This window comes from Beta vulgaris, chromosome 7 (genome assembly GCF_026745355.1).
Source record: "Beta vulgaris subsp. vulgaris cultivar EL10 chromosome 7, EL10.2, whole genome shotgun sequence".
Taxonomy (NCBI): Eukaryota; Viridiplantae; Streptophyta; class Magnoliopsida; order Caryophyllales; family Amaranthaceae; genus Beta; species Beta vulgaris.
The window spans coordinates 13,602,445-13,626,071 of NC_079208.1; the positions used below are offsets into that span (position 1 = coordinate 13,602,445).

The 23,627-nt window shown below is 35.4% G+C and overlaps 1 long non-coding RNA gene across 2 annotated transcripts; it reads left to right on the plus strand.

Moving 5' to 3' along the window:
* Window positions 1-963: 963 nt before the first annotated feature.
* Window positions 964-4,365, plus strand: LOC104908889 (uncharacterized). 2 transcript variants are annotated; one of them, XR_008967088.1, is made up of 2 exons: window positions 964-1,575; window positions 3,870-4,365. It is a non-coding gene; the product is annotated as an uncharacterized LOC104908889 (long non-coding RNA). The 2 variants fall into 2 exon arrangements; XR_792238.2 differs by having other exon boundaries at window positions 3,876-4,365.
* Window positions 4,366-23,627: the final 19,262 nt, after the last annotated feature.

Below are 23,627 nucleotides of genomic sequence, written 5' to 3' on the forward strand. Positions count from 1 at the left end.
TATCTATTCGCTAAGCAGTTTTACAGGTGAATTTTGGATGTGTATGAGAGCATACTAGAAAGGGGATCTTCACCTAGATTAAGGTGTTTTATTTGTTTTGAGTTTGAGATAATATTAACCTTTCATAATAAAGAGTTGTTATTATTCTGGTTAAAATCTACCGTTGCAAGTTATTTAATTAGTTAGTACTCCCTCCGTTTCCTAAAGATCTTTCCTCTTTCCGTTTAAGTGCGTTTCCAAAAGATCTTCCCTCTTTAACTTTATTACTTATTTGGCATTTTATTTTCCCTTTTAACCCTTGCATGTCCCTATCATATGATCCACCATTACACTATTAATTCAATTTTACTCCCTTCATGTCTCCTAGTTTAACCCCTTTTTATTTGTTTATTTATCTTAACCCCTTTCTCTCTCCTACTTTACCCACCCCACACCCCATGTAATACCCCGAACCTTAAACTCGTTTTATCAATTACTAATTATGTTTATTAGCTTAATTACATCCTAATTTTTTCTTAAATAATTATGGTTAAGATTATTCTCTAAAATAAATATATTTACATTAGTATTACGAAAAACGATGTTTATTATGATAACTAATTTCATAATATAGTTTATGAATTTAATAAGAAAAGCTTTTTACTATATGATTTTGAGATTTATATTTGGAAGTTCAAACTATCCAAAACATTTAAAAGGGTCAAAGTTTGACATTTAGTCACCAAGAGGAATTAAAACAAAAAATAAGAACAGGAGGAAACCCCCCTAAGAGTACTCCCAGTTGTTGCCCTCCATGTGGGTTATGATGAGAGAGAGTGTAAAAGTATTATTAGTTTATTAGGAGAGAGAAAAAAATTGGGGAAAAAATTGATGCCCAACTTTTCATGATGGACTAAGAAAAAGAAGAGCAAAGAAGGAATTGGAGGAAAGAGAAAACATAGTAGGGTAGGTGGAAGAGTGAGAAAGTAATAGAATAATCAATGATCTCAAACTATAGGGCAACCATTGGTTGTGCTCTAAGAAAACCACGGTCAACCGACCACCTCCCCCTACTCCCTCTTTGTTCCCTACTTCAACCTCCTCTATGTGAACCACCATTCATCATCTACCACCTTCATTTCTTGTCTCCAAACATCTGTCTATAAATGCACAGGGGAAATGAGCTTTGAAATCATAAATTCAAACCACAAAAAAATCACAAATTTTCTCCTCTCACTCTTCCTCTTCTCGGCACCACCGAGCCACCACCACTGTGCGCACCACCTTTGGCGCACCACCACCCTCTCACCGACGAAATTATGCCCGTCCCTCGCCAGCGACCCACGCCGCACCTGCAGCCCGTCGCTGCTCTCTCTCTCTCCTATTTCCGTCGCTAACTCCCTTGCTTGGGCCCAGCAGGCTGCTGCCCTGTTTTCCCTGCTGCTGCTGGAGCTCTAAATACCGAAGGCCGACGCGAGTCTGCTTTCGCCGCCTCCGAACTCCCGTTCCGTCGCCTGCTTTCGCGGCCTGCACCCCAGCCGGAGCTCGCCGGAGCTCATTACCCGCCTTGCTCGTCCCTGCTCCAAGAGAGTAGAGGTATAACACCTTTTGTTTTTGTTTTCCCTCTAAAACTCTGGTTTCAAGTTTTATAATGCAAGCCCAATTACTACCTTTTATTAATTAATCTAAGTTGGGCCCAGAATCTGATTTACATTAGTTACACCAACTTGATTCAATTGTTCCATGTATATTAGTTGGGCTCAAATCTGATTTTCTTATAATATTAGTTAAGTTACTTATTGATTATTGGGATAATGGAGTTAAATTGAAGTTGATTTAGTATTTTATTAGACTATGTTGTTTAATTTATTAAGTTAAACATAATTTTGGGCTTAGAATCTGGTTTACTTAGTTAATTCATCTAAGTTAATTTTGTTGCTTTAACTTATTGGGCTTAAGTTGACTGTTTTGTTGGATTTAATTAAATCACTTGGTTTAGTTTAAACCTTTAACTAGTTGGGATAATAATTATGTTGAGGATTAGTTTAAAATGTTATGTTAAACTAATTACCTTCTAGTTCATTTAATCTGAATTTTGTAATTGAATACTAGGTATACTTTAGTTTGTAAAAAAAAAAATGACTTCATATTTAGTTCATAAGTATTATAATATATTAGTGGTCATTAGATTAATGATAATAATTTATGGATAACTAAGTAAGGAATGTTTGTAGTAGGTAATTTCCTAATTATTGATTATGTTTTGAGGAGGATATATGTATGACGATTCTTGGAGGCTAAGTTATGACGATACTTAAGGAGTAAGAAAAGGAATAGCGTACGACGTAACCTTTCATGTCCAGCAAATATGTGTATGCCCATATATGTTATATGTGATGTTTTATATGTGCTCATAAGCATGAATACGAGTATATGATGTTGATTATGTTTTACAATGTTTATGTGGCATGATGAAATGCGATATGATTCAATGATGGCTATGTATACTATGAACGATGATGTTATGACTCTGAAATGATCTCTACAAGACACTTAAAAGAAAACGAAACATTATTTATGAAAACACGTCCATGAAATCTTTATGCTCTGAGAACGCTAGCACCCACACTTCCGCTCCAACTATGTTTTATTATGCTTTATACGATATTTATGCTACATTATTTATCGTACGCTGGATATGAAATAGTTGCTATGTAAATGATGTTTGTCAAATTATTGGATGTTATGTGGTATGATGATCATGATGTTATGAAAATGTGGTTATGATTACTTTTCATGATTATGATAATATAATGTAATTATGGTTATGTTATGATTGCGATTACGTTTAATGATTGCGCTTACGATCATGTAATGTGATTATGATTCGTAAAAGGAACAGAATATGATAAAGTTAAGTGAAAGATGGTTCTTGGCAGTATTTTACGGGTACAGCAAGTGTCACCTATGTTGTGGCCACCCGATTGATTTATGATACGGGTACCGCAAGTGTCACCTACCACTCGACTGATTTATGATACGGGTACCGCAAGTGTCACCTATGTTGTGGCCACCCGCCTGATTTATGATACGGGTACCGCAAGTGTCACCTATGTTGTGGCCACCCGACTGATTTATGATACAGGTACCGCAAGTGTCACCTATGTCGTGGCCACCCGACTGAATTATGAAACGGGTACCGCAAGTGTCACCTATGTTGTGGCCACCCGACTAAATTATGATACGGGTACCGCAAGTGTCACCTTTGTTGTGACCACCCGACGGATAAATGATACTAGCCAAGTTACCAATGTAAATAAGTAAGATGGAAAGATAAGGATAAAACTTATGATATGATATGAATTATTGAGATGCTTCTTATATGTTATGATACTATGAAATATGATGACTCTAATGTTACGAAAATGTGATTATGAATGCAAATATGTGTTATGATTTCATACACTATGACATCATGGGTGATTCTCAAAGTATATGTTTAAGATGGTATATATTATGTGTAACCTTCATGTCTAGCATCTGTACATGCTCGTATATGTTATGTGTAACCTTTCATGTCCAGCAATTATGTGTACGCCCGTCTATGCGATGTGTAATATTATGTGTAGTTATGGCATTGTGATGATGATTATGTGGTATAATGTGATATCTTATGTATATATATGGTGTATGTAATGCATGTTATACTCACATGAATAGTTGTAGTTATGTGGCATGATGAGATATACTATGAACGATGATGTTATGACTTATGAAACCTGGTTATCATGATTTATTGGTGTTGTTTAGAAATATAAACATATGCAAGTTTGTAAAAGTGGATGGTTCTGTTGGCTTGGCATTATTAACTGAATTATCAAATGGGTAAGTTACAGGTGGAGGAATTATGTTACGATATAAGAATGAACACGGACGAAAAGGGTCATATGATAAAGTTAATAATATGTCCAAAGCCTGTACTTGCCAATGAACTATGGTCACGCAAATGTTCCTTGTCAGCAGACTATTCAACGATGACGTTTTCTGATAGTATTTCCGAACAATTACCAATATAATGTGATATATGTTTGTGCATGAAAATGTTTACGAACTAAAACCGTTCTTACGGGCTGGAGTGAAGTTGCTGAGTTTTCAACTCATTTTAGGTTACTTTCTGTGTCTTCTCTTTTCTCTACTTCATGAAATTATTCAGGTATTATAAAGATAGCTCAGGATCAGTTATGTCAAGGATGCTCCAGGAAGGCCGAGTTGAAGTGACTCTGTATACATGGGAGTTAACTAGAATTCTCTGTATTTACGGGTAATAATTATTGCTAAGAGATGATCACTTGTATGATTAAGAGGCCATTTTAGGCTATTATTTTATTAGTGGGCCATAACCCACAGGCTTAAAGTATATTTCCGCTGACGATTAAGGTTTTGTAATTTGTCGAGGCGTTACACCCCACACAAATTGATTCTCATTGGTATTTGTAGTAACAGTAACAAGGAAGATCTTTAGGAAACGGAGGGAGTAGTTGGTTGACGAAAGCGTGTTAATCACGTGGCAGTAATGTAATACTCCGTATTTTGGGAGTTATTTCGTATTAATTAAGAAAATATAAAGAAGTTAATAAAAAGGTATTTTAGTTTATTTTCAAAATAATAGGAATAAAATATTGATAATATGAGTTGGTTTAGGAAACTTTTTCGGAGTTTGAAAGGTTAAACTGATTTTTACTTGACCTAGTGTTACTACCTTTTTATGAAGGGAGTATAAAAGAAAAAGGAGAAGGAAAAATCAGAAAACAAAAAGAAAACCCTAAATCCTTCTTCCCTCTCCCCAGCCGTTTTTTCTCTCTCCTCTCCCTCTCCCTCAGCCGACTTTCAACTCTCCCTCTCTCTCTCAGATTTCTCTCAATTTCTCTCTCGAATTCTCTCAATCTGTCGCTGTTCTCCCTCTTTCGAGATTTCTTTCCTTGTTTTCTTCGTCTCCCTCGCCGTGTTCTTTCTCGGAATTCGTCGAGGGGTGCGAAGGGTGTTCGTGTTTCGAGTGCGCGGAGGGTGCGCATGCGAGAAGGTTCGAGGTTCGGTGCGAGACGGTTGCAACGAGGTTCGGTGCAAGACGGTTGCGCAGAGGGTGCGCAGGAGAGAAGGTTCGAGGTTCTAGCGCAACGAGGCGAGCGTCGGTGTGTGTGTGCGACAAATCGGGGGTTGGGCGAGTCGCGTCGGAGTTGTGCGAACCAGCGAGGCTGGTGTGGGTGTCTGTGCGCGACAAGCAAGGCGAGGAGGCTCGCGTGTTTTTCGCGGTTGAGTGTGGTCTTGCGCACGAGTGGTGCGCGTGGGTTGTGTGGTGTTCGATTCTGGAGGTCGGTCGCCGGAGCTCTTTTGCCGGCGAGTTTTAGCGGTATAATTTATGTACTTAACACTATATCAGTTTTATTTGTTTATTTTTATATTTACTGTTTTTGTAATTATGTAAGTTGTAATTAGTAATTAAAGTTGTTTAGTAATTTATTAGACTGTTTAACTAGTTAATTTATTATTCTGTTTTTAAGTTAAAAATCTGGTTAAGGTTTGTAATGGAATAAGATGGGAGTAGAAAAAGTGTAATACTGTTATTAGTTAAAGTTATTATCTTTTTTTGCGTGACCTAACTCTTGGACATATGACTTAACTTTTGGACATGAGACCTAACTCTTGGACATATGACTTAACTTTTGGACATGAGACCTATCTGAACTTAACTTCTGGACTTAAGCATAAGACGTGGTTGGACTTATGACTTATTTGGGTTGGTAAAATAGTGGACTAATGACACTAACTGAGTTTAGTTGCTCACTGACTTTGACTCTTAAAAGACGTTAAATCCACTAGAATAGAAAAGTAACGAAAGTTCTTGAATAAGGTGTTAGCTATCGTTTAATTCGAATCATTAGATCGTTATGGTCTTAGTACGTAGTAGTTGTTAGTGTTATCAAGGACGTAGCACTGAAGCTTGTTATTAACGGTTTAGGTCCCAATTTCATAAGCGGCTCGTTCAATTAAGACAGCGAAAATTCTCCGCTACAAGGTACGTACGCATACCAGTTTAATTCCAAGTTTTAGTATCATTGATTAGGTTGCAGTTCGTTTTATTGGAACTTAGTAGCATGATAGGGAACTTTTGATTGTGATTGTTTGGTTAGACGTTTGTAACGTGAAATCAATATGTTGCACTGAGATGCGAAGTTCTATCATAGTGTAACATAAGCATTATTAATCTGATCCATAGTGTAACGAGAGTGTTACAAGAGATAAGATTTGAGCATTGTAATTAAGAGATCATGTAAATGACTCTTTGAGGTTATGAAAAGAATAGAATAGTAACAAGATTATGGCAATAACTTGTAGCTGGACTCCCTACAAGTAAAGAACAATGGGGGGAGTGTCGGACTTGTCCTACACTCCTACGCAGGCCTACTGTGACGACAGTAGTGTCCTTATATATTGATAACTCAAGTAGGCGGAAGGTTCCGTTCGATCTTGGGGGTATGCATACTAAGGTGATGGGTGTGAGACGGAACAAAACCGTATTTGCATTTCATCTAATAGACCAAGTTGTCTATTAAGGATTCAGTAGCCCGTATGATTCTAGTAAGATGACGATGCCCGTTCGATGCCAATTAAAGAAGACTAAAGGACGTGACATAACGTAGTATCATATATCATGTTGTTCATGTGTGCATCATTTATGTTCATATATTTTCAATGGTTCATTACGTACCCAGCATAGCTGATTCTGTGTTTGCTGACCTGTGATGAACCATTGACGCTTCAATGGGGAGCAGACTAGGTGTGCTGGTGCTGCTGCATGATATCAAGCATACGGGGGCTAGTCTTTAGTTTTGAAGTTAAGCATTTTGGATTAAGTATTACTGGATTTTATAGAATGTTCTTAAATGGTTTGAGGTTTGAATAAAAGGGGTCATCTATGATTCCCGAGTTGTATTTACATTTCTAATTCTGCTGCATTTTAGTTTTCGAGGCAATGATTTGAGTTACCGTTTTTCTACTTATGCCTTGCGTTAATCATACTTAACATTCATCAAACTCAATTAACACTTAATAACCTCGAAGTAATAAAATCCACACCATCATAATTGTATTTAAAATAATAATTCTTAGAAATCTCTATTTGATATGAAGCTTAGTTAAACTAATAAACACAATTACTTAATTTAAGACATTCTTAAAAATAAGGGCTATTACAGTAACACTCCCAAAGTCGATGCGACATAGCTGTAGACGTGTATGGATTTTGGGGGTGTTACAAGTAATACTCTTAAATTATATTTCTTATTTAAAAGTGAGTAATTTGGGAGTGATACAAAGTCCTATCAGTTTTTCAGGTTTAGAAAAGATAAAAGTTGAATATTAAAATTGATGGGTAGACATAAGATGGCCATATAGAGTTTCGCATTTGCGTTATAAATGGTTGTGGTCAAGTTATTGCTTTCTATTTCGTTACGATTTGTATACATGCATCTTGCTAGTATCACAAAAAGGTATATTCTTTTAGTGAATAGTTTATTGATCAATAATTTATACCAATATATGTCACCCGAAACTCATAAGTTGCAAACGACAAACAATAATACAATTTATGGCCACATATATAGTACTCTCATGGTTGGCAAATGAAAATTACAATTAGTTTGCCACTAAAACTAAAAATGAAAAAAAAAATTCTAAAGCCCTTCTTTTTTTTTCTAAGAATTGAAATAAAATATGAAAAATTTCGCTTTTCCTTACTAATAAATTATGCTTGTTACTTATACATTCAGTGGAATGACAAAAAAAGCCTGATTGAGTTAGCAAGATTCGAAATCGGGGTGCACAAAGACAGTGAGAGTTCAACAAGTGGCAATTGAACCAATATGATAAAAAGTTGGTTATTTTATTAGCATCAATTTTTTTCATAATAGTATCATGAATATTTTTCAAAGTCTCCAGACTTCTAATTTTCCCCTCTAAAAGTTCCTTGTTTTCTCCTTACTTGCCAGACTTCTAACACCCCCCCCCTCGAGTTCCTTGTTTTCGCTCTCAATTTTTTTGGCATGTAATTTGTCGTTAGTTATTAATTTGTCGTTAGTAATCATAATTATTAGTAATGAAAATTACAATTTTTTTCCTTTTTATTACTAATAATTATGATTAATACTTATACAATCTGTGTAATAGGAAAAAAATTCATATGGATAAGGTTGGCAAGATTCGAGACGGGGTGCACAAAGGTAGTGAGAATTTAGCGAGTAGCAATTGAACTAAGATGTTAGGAGGGTATCAACACATTCGTAAGCGTCCAAAAAATATATATTTAATGTAGACTAATTATAAAATTAAAGTAAAGATTTTATATAGTATCATTTATATTAAAATAAATAACCCTTTCCATATTTCATGGAACTTAAACACTTAAGAAAGTCAAAGACATATACAAAAAGTAAATTTTTTATGTAGTATTATTTATATTATAAATTAACCATTTTCATGTTATGGGAACTCTATATACTTAGGACGCATGACATATAAGAAAAATACTTCAATTGTTGTTCTACTTTTATAATTGGCTGTAGATTTTGTCTCATGTGCCTATATGATAACCTTGACAAATTATTTATTAATTTTAACTCAATTTAAAAATAACTTACTAAGGTGATAATCTGTTAGGAATTTTAAGGTCTTATTGTTTGATTCTACTTGATTCACTTGATCACTTGAGTTAGCAAGATTCGAAATCACATGAGGGAATGGGTTTCAAGAAACTCTCTACCCATCAAGCTAATATGCTCATTGAACTCATCTCACGGTATGAAAATTGATGAGGTCGTTGCCTCTTGTAACTCTTAAAAGGCATCGGGGCCAGATGGCTTCAGTTTCAAGTTCATAAAGGATGCATGGGAACTGGGAAGTGATTAAAGATGATGTTTATGCCATGATGGAAAAATTTTGGTCATTCAACACCCTTCCAAAAGGCTCGAATGTTGCATTTATAGCTTTGATTCTTAAATCTGACAATCCGAATTACTTTTGTGAATTTCGTCCAATTAGCATGGTTGGTGCTTCCTATAAATCATAGCAAAAGTGTTAGCGAGAAGGGTACATAAGGTCATGAGTTCTCTCATTGAGCCATACCAATCTTCATTAGTGGAGGGAAGGCGTATTTTGTACGGTGCCTTAATAGCAGGGGAATCGATCGAAATTTGCAAAAGGAAGAAGATAAGTTCAATAATTATGAAGTTAGATTTCCACAAGGCCTTTGTCAACATCTCTTATAGTTGAACACTCAATCAGATGGGATTTCCAATTTAGCGGTGCAAATGGATTCGAGCATGTACTATGAGTGCGGCCGCTTTAATTCTTATTAATGGAACTCCCACATCTCCATTCAAGCTTCATCGTGGCCTTTGCCAAGGGGATCGATTATTCCCTTTCATATTCAACCTTGTGGTTGAGACTCTTAGTCTTGTGATTCAAAAAGCCACAAGCATGACGCTTTGGGAGGGAGTCGAAGTGGGGGAGTGGTGGGCTAAAACTCACCTACTTGCAATATGCGGATGATACCATACTTTTTTTCCTCCAAATCTTGATTATCTCCTTACTATTAAAAAAACACTGATTTTATTTTATCTGATCTCTTCAGGTTTGAAAGTTAATTTTCAGAAAACTTCAATGATTGGCATTCACACAAGTAACAAGTGACTCAAGGATACGGCGGACAATCTCCAATGTAATATAGGAAGTCTCCCCTTCACTTATTTAAGATTACTATAGGGGGAAATTCATCCCAATGCAACACATGGGATCCTATCATACCGCATTACCAAGAAACTTGCAACATGGCACGGGAAACGTTTATCCTTTGGAGGGTGAATCACTCTCATCAAGTCCTCCTTGTCAAGCTTTCCTATGTACTTCATGTCTTTATTCCCGGTTCAAAGTGCATCATTGAAAAAATAAAAAAACTATAACGCCAATTTCTTTGGTGTGGTTATTCGGGTAAAAGTTATATTGCCCTTGCACCTAGGAAACTTATTGAACTACCCAAATGTCTTGGTGGATTGAGTTTGGGCAGCCTCCTTCATTGAAACTTTGCGTTACTCTTCAAGTGGGTGTGGCGGTTTTTTAGCGAGCCAAACTCCCTTTTGCACAAGTTTGTTGTCAACAAATATTTAACTCTCCCTCGTTCACCATTCAAGACATATTCTCCCCCCTAAAGGTGGCCCATGGAAGAAAATTTGCCACTCCATTCTAAAACATCCGGAAGCAAACTGCATTCTCAAAGCCAAAATCCGCAAGCGCATAGGAATGGTTATAGTTCGTTGTTTTGGCACGATTTCTGGCTGGGAGCTCTCTCACTAAAAGCTTCCTTCCCTCGCCATTTCAAGCTTGCAACAAATCAACTTATAACAATTGCATCAAGTGGAGTGTGGGATGGCAAAAAATGAGGGAGACAACTTCGAGAATAAATTTCAGATCTGAAAATAAAACATAAAAAAAAATTAGATACAAAAAAATAAAAATAAAAACGAAATGATTAAAGTTTTATTTTTCATCTTCATGAGCTATGTTTTTATTTTTCAGATCTGAAAATAGAAAACGAATTTTTAGACCTAAAAACTAAAGTAGAAAATCAAACTCACATTATTGTATATTTTCAGATATGAGAAACAAGATTGTACTTTGATCTTGTTCGCATCGATTCGTTCGTTCGTTCGCTGCTCTTCGTTGGTGTCGTTCACTGCTCTTCTTTGGTGTCATTCGCTGCTCTTCATTGGTGTCATTCGCTGCTCTTCGTTGGTGTCGTTCGTTCGCTGAAAGTCACCGAAAAACAGAGTTTAGAAGTGAGGGAGGGTTGAGGGAGGGAGGGAGGGTTAAGGGAGGGAGGGAGGGAGAATTTAGGTTGAAGAATTTGAGAGGAGTGAAGCAGCACATAGAGTGAGAGAGAGAGTAAGAATTTGAGAGGAGTACTGAAGCGGCGCGAGGAGTGAGAATTTGAGAGAGATAGAATTTAGGTTAAGGGATATGTTAAGGGCGTGGTGGGCTGGATTTGGTTGGGCCGCAAATCTGCGTTGGATGGGCCATGAGGTCCGACGCAATTTGGTCTTTTGCAATGCACTCAAATACGATGCGATGCAGATAGTGAAATTCATTTGCATCGTATGGGCCACGTGGCCCGACGCACATTGAGCTTTTGCAACGTACCTTTGGTCGATGCGACGCAGATAGCTTATCCCGGTGCTCGTTTACACATGATGTGCGTCGCACTTTTCTTCATGTGCGACGCAAATCAGGGGACGCAAATCGTCGTTTTTCTACTAGTGTAAAAATTACCTGACGTTCAGGTCATAAGTCACCTGGGATCATTATGAGAAGATGCCACCAAAAGGTTGGATTATTCAAAAATAACTGATAAGTGGGACTGTTTTAAGAAGACCGCCTAAAGGTTGGATTATTAAAATCCAATTTTCCATTAATAAATGAACCAAGGGATGGTTTATTGTGAAACCTAAGTTACTTGAAAAAATTATTTTGATACTAGTCAAATTATGAATTTAGTATATGAAAATTATATATTACCACAACAAAATATATTTAGATACTAACAAAAACACAAAAGTAATATCTTTATAATCAATCGCACAATTTTGTGACATTATGATTCTATTTGTAGCATGAGGATACTAATTAAATGACAAACATACATATTTATATGTCTTCATTGTAATTGAATATATTTTTTTCATCATATAAATGAATTATTTTTTTTTAAGTAAAATCTAAAAAAATATAATGTGTAACATAAACATATAATTTTCTAACCTTGAGGGATTCTTATGAGTATGTGACTAGCTGAGCTTGAGAATCCCAATCTTATTGGAACTAGGGGAGAAAGTTCATATATACTCTTGACTTAGGCTTTGTCTATTCCAGTATGAACAAAAAGTAAATTTCAATTTTCCAATTCAAATAAAAACCAATCATCATTTGAGTCAAAACCAATACAATCCAAATTTTTAGACACGAGATTGGATCTAACCTGAAATATCCAAAATTTTAAACTTTATTCAGAAGACGACTAGAGTCTATGTGTGTAAATTATTAATTATTTAAATCCAATATAAACATATATATAACAAAATTGTTTACATTTTCAGATTATTTTTTTTGGATAATTTTGTGGGCTTTTATTCATTACTTTAGCATCTGTACATAGGAGTATTTACAAGATATCCACAAACAAACAACTTTCCACCGCTTTTAGACAAAAATTCAAAGATACTCAATAATAGCTCATAACCATGCAATGAATTCTACATCTCTTTCCAAGTCTTGCTTTGCTAAAGTATCAGCAACGACATTAGTAGCCCTACCCTTGTGAAAAATATCCAAAATCAGGCCTCTTTTTCTTGGGTTTCGAATGGAGTTTAATTGAAAGCTTAAATTCCATGGTCCACCATTGTCTTCATTGCTCCACATGACTGCAATCGATAAATCATATTCTATGATGATTGATTGGTTTTTGATGGAGTCACACTTGGCAGAAATTTGAACGACACGATATATTGCGAGAATTTTAGCACAATTTATTTCAATAGCTGAAATTAGGCTTGAGAAAACATACTTAAAACATCCATTGTTGTTTCTTAGAACATCACCTATTGCAGATAGTAATTGAGAATCATTTACCGAAGTATCCACATTCCACTTCAAAACATTGGCTGTGGGAAGCAACCAAAATTGCTTCGGGATAAAAGGATTAACAAAACCCAACTTGGTTTTGGGCATTGACCATAATAAGCAGGCGAGATTCTTTGAGAAGTCTTCATACAAGTATGGGAAGGGATTTTTCCACCCTTTTAGCCACCAACTTAGTCGGGAAATAACAATTGGTATCAGAGCAAGAACTCACGTAAGATAGGAAACCCTATTGAGAAAAAGATCCAAGGAACAAGGAATAACACCGAGAAACTTGAAGAAGGTTACTCCACTCAAAGGCCTCCTATGTTCAATGGGAAGTACTACAACTACTGGAAGAACCGCATGGAGATATTCATCAAAGCTAAAAATTATCAGGTATGGAGAGTCATTGAAGTTGGTGATTTCGAAGTCACAACTACAAATGGCAAAAATGAGGTAACTCTAAAACCCCTCTCTGATTATGACAAATCTGATTTTGAAAAGATGGAAGTAAATGCCATGGCTATTAAACTGTTGCATTGTGGACTTGGACCCCATGAACATAATAGGATCATGGGATGCAAATCCGCAAAGCAAATATGGGATTTACTAGAAGTAACCAGACCAGAAGGAACTAATGAAGTTAAAAGATCAAAATTGATTTACTTATGAATCAATATGAACTGTTCTGCATGAAATCTAAGAAAGCATCCGAGACATGTTTACTCGTTTTACTAACATTATTAATGAGTTGGCTTCTCTTGGAAAGTTTATTTCATCTGAGGAACAGGTTCGAAAGGTTCTTAGGAGTCTTCCTAAGGACAGATGGATGGCTAAAGTCACTCTCTCAAGAAACAAAAGACTTCACTAAGTTCAACTTAGAACAGCTGGCAGGGTCACTTATGACTCATGAGCTTCACCTTGATACTGATATGGTGAAAGCTCCAAATCAAAATCAATTGCTCTCAAAGCAGATGATGAAGATGATTCGATCAGAAGAAGAAGAAGCAGCCCTCATGGTTCGAAAATTTCGAAAGATGTACAGGAACATGAAGAATGGAAACTTCAAAGGTAAAACTAAGAAATTTTCTAACAAAGCTGCTTGTCATAAATGTGGTAGTACAGATCACTTCATCAAGGAATGTCCTCTTTGGGAAAATGACAAAACCAAAGAAAGGAACAAGGAACGCTTTGCTGAAAGGAACAAAGAATCAAAGCACCTTTCTCTAAGGCAAATGTGCGCAAAGCTATGATAGCTGCTTGGGGAGATTCAGAGACGGAAGAAGAAGAGGAACAACCAACTGAAGAAACAGCAAACCTTTGCCTCATGGCAAACACTGACGAAAAAGAAGATGAAGAAAAAGTTGAGGTAAGTCAACATGGCTTGAGTCAGACTAGATGTAAAACTAGGCTGAAATATATGATCTTCTTTATGATGCAATTCTTGAATGTAGAGATGAACGTGAAAAACGTAAACAAACGGAACAAGCCTTAAAGGTTGCAAGGAACACATAGAATGGCTTAAGAAAATGAGAAAAATGTTGAAACAAGATTCTTTGATTTATTTGATAAAAACTTAAAAATCAAAGAATATTATGAAAGTTTGAAAAATGAAAATTATCTAATTAATTTAGAGATTTCACACTTGAAGGAGTTTGTCCCTGTTCTGAGTTCCTTTGATATAAGATCAACCCTTTGAAAGGATACAGATCTGAGATTGAAAAATGAATAAAGAGAAAAATTTTTAAAGGAACAGATCTGTAATCTTAAAAAGGAACTGGTTGTCGCAAGGAACAGAGGCAAAATCATGAAAGTTCCTAAGTGGATTGAGAAACCACAGACCAAAGGAAGGAAGGTCTTGGTTTTGAAAACTACAAGAAAAGGAACAAGACAAAGAAATATGTTGATCTACCTAGTGATAAATTTGTATGTATTGTGGCAAGGTAGGTCATTACATAAATCAATGTCAACTAAAATCTGAGATGATTGGGAAAAATGTGACAATAAGTAAGAAAAAATGGGTTGTCAAAACAAATCCTAGTCAAGAACAGGAACCCACGAAAGATGGGGTTCCTACAACTAAAACTAGTTGATTTTTGCAGGTTGGAGTGAGGGGGAACAACACATGGTATCTCGATAGTGGTTGTTCCAAGCACATGACAGGAGACAAAACAAGTTTCTCTCACTCACAACCTATGAAGGTAAGTGTAACATTTGGTAAATAAGAAAGGTAACATAGTTGCATGGGTAAGGTGGTAAGTCACCACTACACTCCATTGAAAATGTATTTTTAGTTGAAGGTCTAAAACATAATCTATTAAGCATTTCTCAATTCTGTGACAAGGAAATACTGTAAAATTTGATAAAGAAAAATGCTTGATCATCAACATTAAAACTAAGAAGGTTATCTTGGAAGGAACAAGGAAAGGGAACACATACATTGTGGATCTAGACCTTGTTCCTCAAATCAATTTAACTTGTCTTAGTGTTATTGAAGATGATTCACTTTTGGCACAAGCGTCTAGGACATGCTAGCTTTTCATTACTTGAGAAACTTAGATCAAAAGATCTTGTTTTAGGATTACCATCCATAAAATTTCATATTGATCAAGTTTGTGATGCATGTGCACGAGGTAAGCAAGTAAGATCCTCTTTCAAATCTAAAACGATTGTAAGTACCACTAAACCATTAGAATTAATTCATATGGACTTATGTGGACCCATGAGAATTCAAAGCAGAAGTGGAAAGAGGTATGTACTTGTATTGTAGATGACTACTCTAGGTAACTTGGGTTATTTTTCTCTCTAGTAAAGATGAAACTTATGATGAGTTCCTTGTCTTTGCTAAAAGAGTTCAAACACTAAGTGGCATAAAATAATGCACATTAGATCAGATCATGGCAAGAATTCGAAAATTATAAATTTGATGACTTAAGCAGAGATAATGGCCTAGATCATAATTTTTCTGCCCCTAGAACACCACAACAAAATGGTGTTGTAGAAAGGAAAAATAGAACTTTGGAGGAAATGTCTAGAACCATGTTAATTGCTAGTGAACTTCCAAGGAACTTTTGGGCTGAAGCTGTTAATACTGCTTGTCACATAATTAATCGTGCCATGATGAGACCTATCATTAATAAAACTCCTTATGAACTTTATTTTGGAAAGAAACCAAATATCACCTATTTTAGAACATTTGGTGCAAATGTTATGTGCATAATAATGGAAAAGATAATCTTGGAAAATTTGATGCAAGGAGTGATGAAGCAAATTTTTAGGATACTTCACATAGTAAAGCTTATAGAGTATATAACAAGAGAACTATGTGTGTTGAAGAAAGCATTCAGTAATCTTTGATGAATCTGACAAATACTAATCCAAGCATACAGGTTGATGACTATGAGATGGGTTGTACAACCAAGTAGAAAAAGCAGATTCACAAGAAGAAGAAGAAGTGAAAGAGGAAAGGAACGAGGAATTGAAAAATAACATCAATGAGTTCCTGTTCCTCAAGGAGGAGAAGATGTTCCTGTTCCTCAAATGAAGGAACTGAGTCCACCGAGGCTAACAGAGGAACAACTGACAGAGTTCCTCATCTACTCAAGGAACTCATGAGGAACAACATGTTCCTATAAGAGAGTTTCAACCAAAACCTTGGAGATACAAAAGTCACATCCATGGAACTCATAATCAGCGACATATCCAAAGGTACGCAAACTAGATCTCAGTTAAGGAACTTTTGTGCATTTCATGCGTTCCTATCAATGATGGAACCAAGAAATCATGAAGAAGCCTTAACTGACTCTGATTGGATTACTGCAATGCAAGCTGAATTAAATGAGTTTGAAAGAAACAAGGTATGGCATCTAGTTCCCTCATCTAAACAACAAAAAGTAATTGGCTTAAAATGGGTGTTTAGAAACAAACTAGATGAATATGGAACCATTGTAAGAAACAAAGCTAGACTTGTAGTAAAAGGTTATAATCAACAAGAAGGAATAGATTATGAAGAAACCTTTGCTCCTGTAGCTAGATTAGAAGCCATTAGAATTTTAATTGCATTTGCTGCTTACATGGGATTTAAATATATCAAATGGATGTTAAGTGTGCATTTTAAATGGCTATCTAAATGAAGTATATTGAACAACCCCCTGGCTTTGAAAATAATAATCTCCCAAATCATGTCTACAAGCTTGATAAAGCTCTTTATGGGTTAAAACAAGCACCTAGATCATGGTATGAGAGATTATCAAAGTTCCTTTTAGAAAACAATTTTAAAAGAGGAAAGGTTGATAAAACCTTGTTCCTAAAATCTAAAGGAACTGAATTTTTGCTTGTTCAAATATATGTTGATGACATCATATTCGGAGCTACTAATGAAACATTGTGCAAAGAATTCTCAAGTCTCATGAAATGAATTTGAAATGAGTATGATGGGTGAGTTAAATTTCTTTCTTGGACTACAAATCAAACAAACTGAAAAGGAATAATTGTTCACCAACAAAAATACATAAAGGAACTATTAAAGAAATATGGCCTCGAAAATTCAAAGATAAATCACACTCCTATGGGAACTTCAACTAGATTAGATGAAGACTCCATAGGAACAAGTGTTGATCAAACAAAATATAGAGGAATGATTGGTTCACTTTTGTATCTAACTGCTAGTCGTCCAGACATAGCTTTCAGTGTTGGTTTGTGTGCTAGATTTCAAGCAAATCCAAAGGAGTCTCACCTCATGCTGTGAAGAGAATTCTTAGATTCTTAAAGGAACAGATGATCTTGGACTCTACTATCCAAGAAGTGATACATTCGAACTAAAAGGATATGCAGATGCAGATTATGCTGGAGATCTTGTAAATAGGAAAAGCACCTCAGGTATGGCACAATTCCTTGTCATAGTTTAGTTTCTTGGAGTACCAAGAAACAAAACACAGTTGCTTTATCCACTGCTGAAGCAGAATATGTAGCTGTTGCTGCATGTTGCTCTCAAATGCTTTGGATAAAACAACAACTTAGTGACTATGGAATAAACTTGGAATGTGTTCCTATTTATTGTGATAATACAAGTGCTATACGTATATCTAAAGATCCAGTGCATCATTCTAGAGTAAAGCATATACATTCAGACATCACTTTTTAAGAGAAAATGTTGAAAAAGGTTTGATTAAACTTGAGTTTTGTCAAACTGAGAATCAGATTGCTGATATCTAACTAAGCCTTTGCAAAGAGATAGATATGAAAAATTAAGGCTTGAGTTAGGTTAATAAAAATTAAGTGATTGTTCCTATGTCATTCCCCCATGTTTGAATCAATTTGAGTGACTTTGTGTGCTAAAAATAATTGTGTTTAATTGCCTAAGACCATTGCAAATTGGAATGTTCAAAACATAAACATGAATTCAAAGAATTAAACAACTCACAAATGTCACATAATACTCCCCTTACTGTTCCTAAGGAAGAAACATGCATGAATGAGACATTGATATGTAGCATTAGTTGTTCCTATAGCACAAGTTCCTTAGCATTTATTTTCTTTCAAAAATTAAAACTCATAAAAATCCGAAAAATCCGAAAAACCCAAAAAAAGGGAACAGATTTAATTAAATCTTGATTCTCATTTATCATCCTTTCGTTTTCTTTTTCTTTTTATTTGTTTTATTTTTTCCCGCGTGTCAAAATACTATTACATGCAAAACTCCTCTTAATTCACATTAAGAAACCGTGTTCCTCCAACTTTCATCTTCACCATGCCAAAACCTCTACACCTCTTACTCCATAAAAACCTCAACTCTTCTCAAATCATGGCAAAAACTTCAAGAAACTCTCCTTTTCCAACATCCAAAAACCCACTCTCAAAAATGGAAATTCTCTTCCTACCAAAACCCTTGAAACGACAATTCAAGAAACCCCATAAGAAACAACAATTAGAATCTCCAAGAAGGAGCATGCGTAGAAGAAAATTAATTGGGGAAGATGATGAAGAAGAAACCCCGGAACAAACTCAGGGGGAAGAAGAATGTCACCCTGTTCCTTCCAAAGGAATTTTCTTCTCTTCCAAGAAACGGGTCAAGAAGGAATCTATATGTATTTGGGTTTTTGTGTAAATCTAGAATGGCCAAATAAAGTAGAATTTCATGAATTAACAACCATTCTAAAGGAACAAGACATGGAATTCTTATTTGAATTCGCCTTTAACAATGCCTTGTTCCTTAGCATGGATGAATTTTGTGCGAATTTACAAATGTTGATGGACTTGCACAACTGAGGTTAGGGAAAGAAAATTAAGTTTAATCAAGCCACATTGGACAAAGTTTGGGAAGTTCCTTGCAAAGGAACTGATTTGTATTTTAAACGGAAAGGAACTGTTTCTTTCCGAATTTTCCTCAGACAAAATTTGAATTTTTGGAGGAACTGCTGGCCAAAACAAATAAACCATAACCTACTCTCTCTTAAAATTTTTAACTTGTTGGAGAGCACTCATTCCTCGAACTGAAAAGAGGAATGAAGTGGGTCTCTTGATATGTGTTACATGTTTTGTTAGACCACCACATACAAATCAACTTCCCTTCCTCTTATTCAACATCTTACCACTGTATTAAGAATCACTGTGTATTGGTTGGAGGCCTTGATACATCTTCTACTTCATCACTTTGAAGTAGACTACGGTTGGACCACTAGGAGTCAAACAAGGGAACATCTTGAATGAGAAGACTCTAATGGACTTGGTCTTTCTGTCCAAGAAGGAGTACTCATTCAAGGAGAATAGCTCCAGTTCCTCAGAAAAGAAAATGCCTCAAGTTGAATTAGAGAAAAGATGATGATGTATTTGGAGAACCTGTTCCTAAGCGGAGGAACCAAACCAAGAGGCGCAAACACATTGCCAAAGCCTAAACCCTCTGTTCCTAGAGAGTGAGGAAGAGCATCGTTGAAAATTGCTTATGTTCTCTGTTCCTTCCAACAAGGACTCCCTTTAGTCCTTTCGATGGAGGAACAGGAACCCTCACTCTCAAGGAACCACTCCACCACATCCCAAACTCTCTGTTCCTTTCACAAAATACCTCCATTCTCCCTCATCCTTCTCTGTTCCTTCCAGTTTTGAGCAGTTGAAGGATGAAATAAAAGGACCAATCCTTTTGCTTCCACCTCCACAACTCTTCCCCAACACCACCATTCTTCCTCCCATTTATCACCCTTCCCTTCTGTTTCCACTCCGGAATCTCCTTCAAACCTCCTCCAGTTCCTCACAAAACCCCTCTGCCTTGTTCCAAGGGTAAGGAACAGTGCTCCGGATGACTAGCTGGGTTAATGTGTTTGTCTTCCTGCACAACATATGAAAAATTTATAATCATCCATGGACTTTGGATGCTAAAACTACAACATGTAAGTCTTATGAAGATCTAGTGATACGTGTTGCGCAACAAAAGAAGATGGATACTATGGCCTAGCTTGGAGGAGTTGAAGGAACAGTTGACACAATCATGGGTGGTGATGAAGAAGTGGAGGATGTGGTTGAAGAATAGATTGTAGAGGAACACCATTCCTCTTCCCTTTCTTAGTTTTTTTTGTTCCTGTTTCCTTTTCAAGGAACACGACTTTTGTTTAGTCCTTTTCCTTTCTTTGTTTTTATTTTGGAACAAGTGCTATATATAACAATGACTTTTGCTATTATGTCTGTTTTTAATTTTGCATAATTTCTTCCTTGGAATGGCTAGTATTATGTGATTGATGTTTGAGCAAGTTTACTCTTTGATTTCTAACTTAACCACAATGGTGCTTGCATATGGTCTTAAGGTGTTAAATCAATTCATCAATACATGCAGAGTCTATTCTTTTTGAGGATGACAAAGGGGGAAAAGGATTTAAGGAACAAACTGTAATAATTACATAAATGAAAAATTGAAAAATTAAAAAAATTAAAAATGGATAAGGTAAATGAAAAATCAAAAATAGGTTAAGGTAAATGAAAAATCAAAATCAAACATTAGTTACTACTTAATTGTGTTTTATTTTTCATTTTCTTCTTTATGTTTTATTTTTCATTCACTTATATTATTTATTATTCCTTAGTTTGTACCTTTGTTTGTCATCACAAAAAGGGGGAAATTGTTGAACCCTAGTTTTGATGATGACAAAGAAACAAAGATGCAAACTAAGTAGTGAACTAATGAGTTATTTAAGTGTATGATTTTAAGGTATCAATGAAGGAACTGGAGAATACGAAGTCAAGAAGAAGTCAAGAGAGGATTTCAAAGGCTAAGTAAAGAAGTTTCTATAAGTTGATACTGGAGCAAGCATTGGATCAAGAAGAATAAAGCTAGGCGTTTTATTTTCTAGTTCCATGTAAAGGAACAAAGTAAGATGGTAAGGAACATTGGCAGTTTATTTGAGAATGAGAGTTTGTTCCTTTCTAAGGAACAAACTAAGTGGCACTAAACGAATCTGTTAAAGGAACTTGTTATAAAAGGAACTAGACTTAGGCGTGATAGTATAACGGTACAATATGAAATTGAGTAAGTCATGCCAAATATAAATGGAAATAGTTTTTATCAAATGAAAATCAGTTTTAAATAGAAAATCTTTTTAAGAAAAGATTTTGTTTTTTCGGAAAAAATAAGAAAATAATTATCCGGTTTTTATAAAGAGTTTGTTTAAAAGATAATATTTTCTTAAAGATTAAAATTCAGTTTTGATAATAAACTGTTTTATTTAACGTTTTCGGATAAACTCAAGAAACTCCTAATCTTTAGGAGTTGTGCTAAAATATACCACGTTCAAAATGAGATCATGGGATCATGGGACATGATGAGACACGTGTTCCTTAGGGGAAGGAACATCATGGGTTAATGGACTTAACATAAACTCGATTTTAACTCCCACGTTCTGTGTGATTGTCACTATAAATATTGAAATCTAAATAAGTTCCAAAGTGTGTCTGACTAAGTAATTAAGTGAGTTTCACTAATTAAGTGTCAGTGCCTTCATTCTCTCATAATAGCCATTTATTCTTTGCTTTCTTACTCTAATTCCACTAAGCTTATTTCGATCAATTGTATTTTGATTTATTGACCGACTAAAACAACAAGGGGTGGTGTATACGATTTTCGGGTTTTCTTTTCTATTCACATGTAAAATGTCTACAACACAACTTACTAACATAATACTGTAAATGTTTGTAACTACGATAAACTAACATATAACGATTTGAACTCCAAGTTATTCAAAATCATTTTTCGAAATATACTTGTAGATTAAACACTTCTAAAGTATTGTTGAATTAACATATAATATCAACAATAATAAACTACTAGAAAATCGTTAATTAAAATATAAACTTCATATTCCAACTTAATATGATAAGAAGATCTAATATATATAATTTTGGATAATAATTATAATTAGAACACTCTTAAAAATCTGGGTTGTTACAGTCGTGGCTCGTCATTGGGCGCTGGATAACCAGCGAGCCAGGAAGCACTATCAACAATGCATAGGCGGCAGCCCATCGCTGGCCAGCCAGTGGGCTAGGCAGCGAGCTTCGACAATGCATAGGCGTGGGTAGCCTATTTGGCGCTGGAATTGCGGCAGCTTACTGGGTCAACTTTTGAAGGCTATTTCTTGCGTTCTATGATTCTTCTATAAGCGTATGACCTATTGTTGCGAAGATCTTTAAGTCTAGTTTCTAATGCAACTTGAATCACTTCAATTCTATTTGTATAATTCGAGTTATGATCAAAAGAGTGAACATGTATCAGTTTTATCACTTCGAAAATAATCCATTTCTTCGTTTTCAACTCAAATTTACTCTCCAAAGATATGCCGCGATCTGTATGGAAGCTACTTCACATAATATGATTCTAAGGAACAAGAGAATAGTCCACGCACATAAATTCATCGATCAAAAGCCACCATTCATCAGCTCCAATTAGGGACTTATCCAATGTAGATTTTCGACCTAACTCCATAGATGGTCAATGAACCATAGATTGAGTTCGGGGGAGAGGGTGAGCGGTGCTTATGAGGGTCATAGTAATTGTCGTTGACGTATAATTTTGTGGAGCTGTAAAAGGTATTATAATAGGTTTAGGGTGGTTGGAAGCAATAGTTTATCGAACACAATTAGGTTTCTTAAAAGATTTTATATAAAATAGTTAGATAAAAATATTTGAAAAAACTTTGGAGAAGGATCATTTTTCCATAAAAAGCTATTTTTATTGACAAAACTAATCAATATAATTAATTAATTCTATTAATTAAATTGGATTAGATTATGAGTTTAAAAATTGAGCTTTTATAAAAACTATTTTTGAAAGGTGTTTTCAAACATGGGCCGGGCTTTTAAAAAGTTATTTAAAACGTTTTAGAAAGTGGGATTAGGAAAACTAGTTATAAAAAAAAACCGAAAACAGGTTAATAAAAAGAATTAGAAAATGGATTTGGGATTAAAATATTTTATTTTAGACTCATTGTTTGTTATTTCCTCGATCCGGACCAATTAGAGCAGAATATTAGTCATCATATATAGGATACTAAATAGGGAGACACGATTATGTGTCTACACTTATAGTTATAACGACTCCTGTACTTGTGTTGAGTCTCTGCTCAGTAAGTATCAGACTAGGAAAATAGTTACATTGATAATGTGTTCCAACTCTCAATGTGAGAAGACCACCTTCACCACTCTCAGTATTCATCTAGAATTACCAAAATAGAAATTCCTAAATTTGATGGCACTGAGTTCAAATCTTGGTTATATAGGTCCAATCAATTTTTTGAACTAGATGAAGTAGGTGATGGCGTGATGCCAATAAGGATTGAATTCACAACCATCTACATGGAGGGTAAGGCCTCACTATGGCCCAAAGCTTATTTACGTGGGAACAGTATGTGACAAAAGTGATGCATGTCATGATGAGTAAGGCTCAT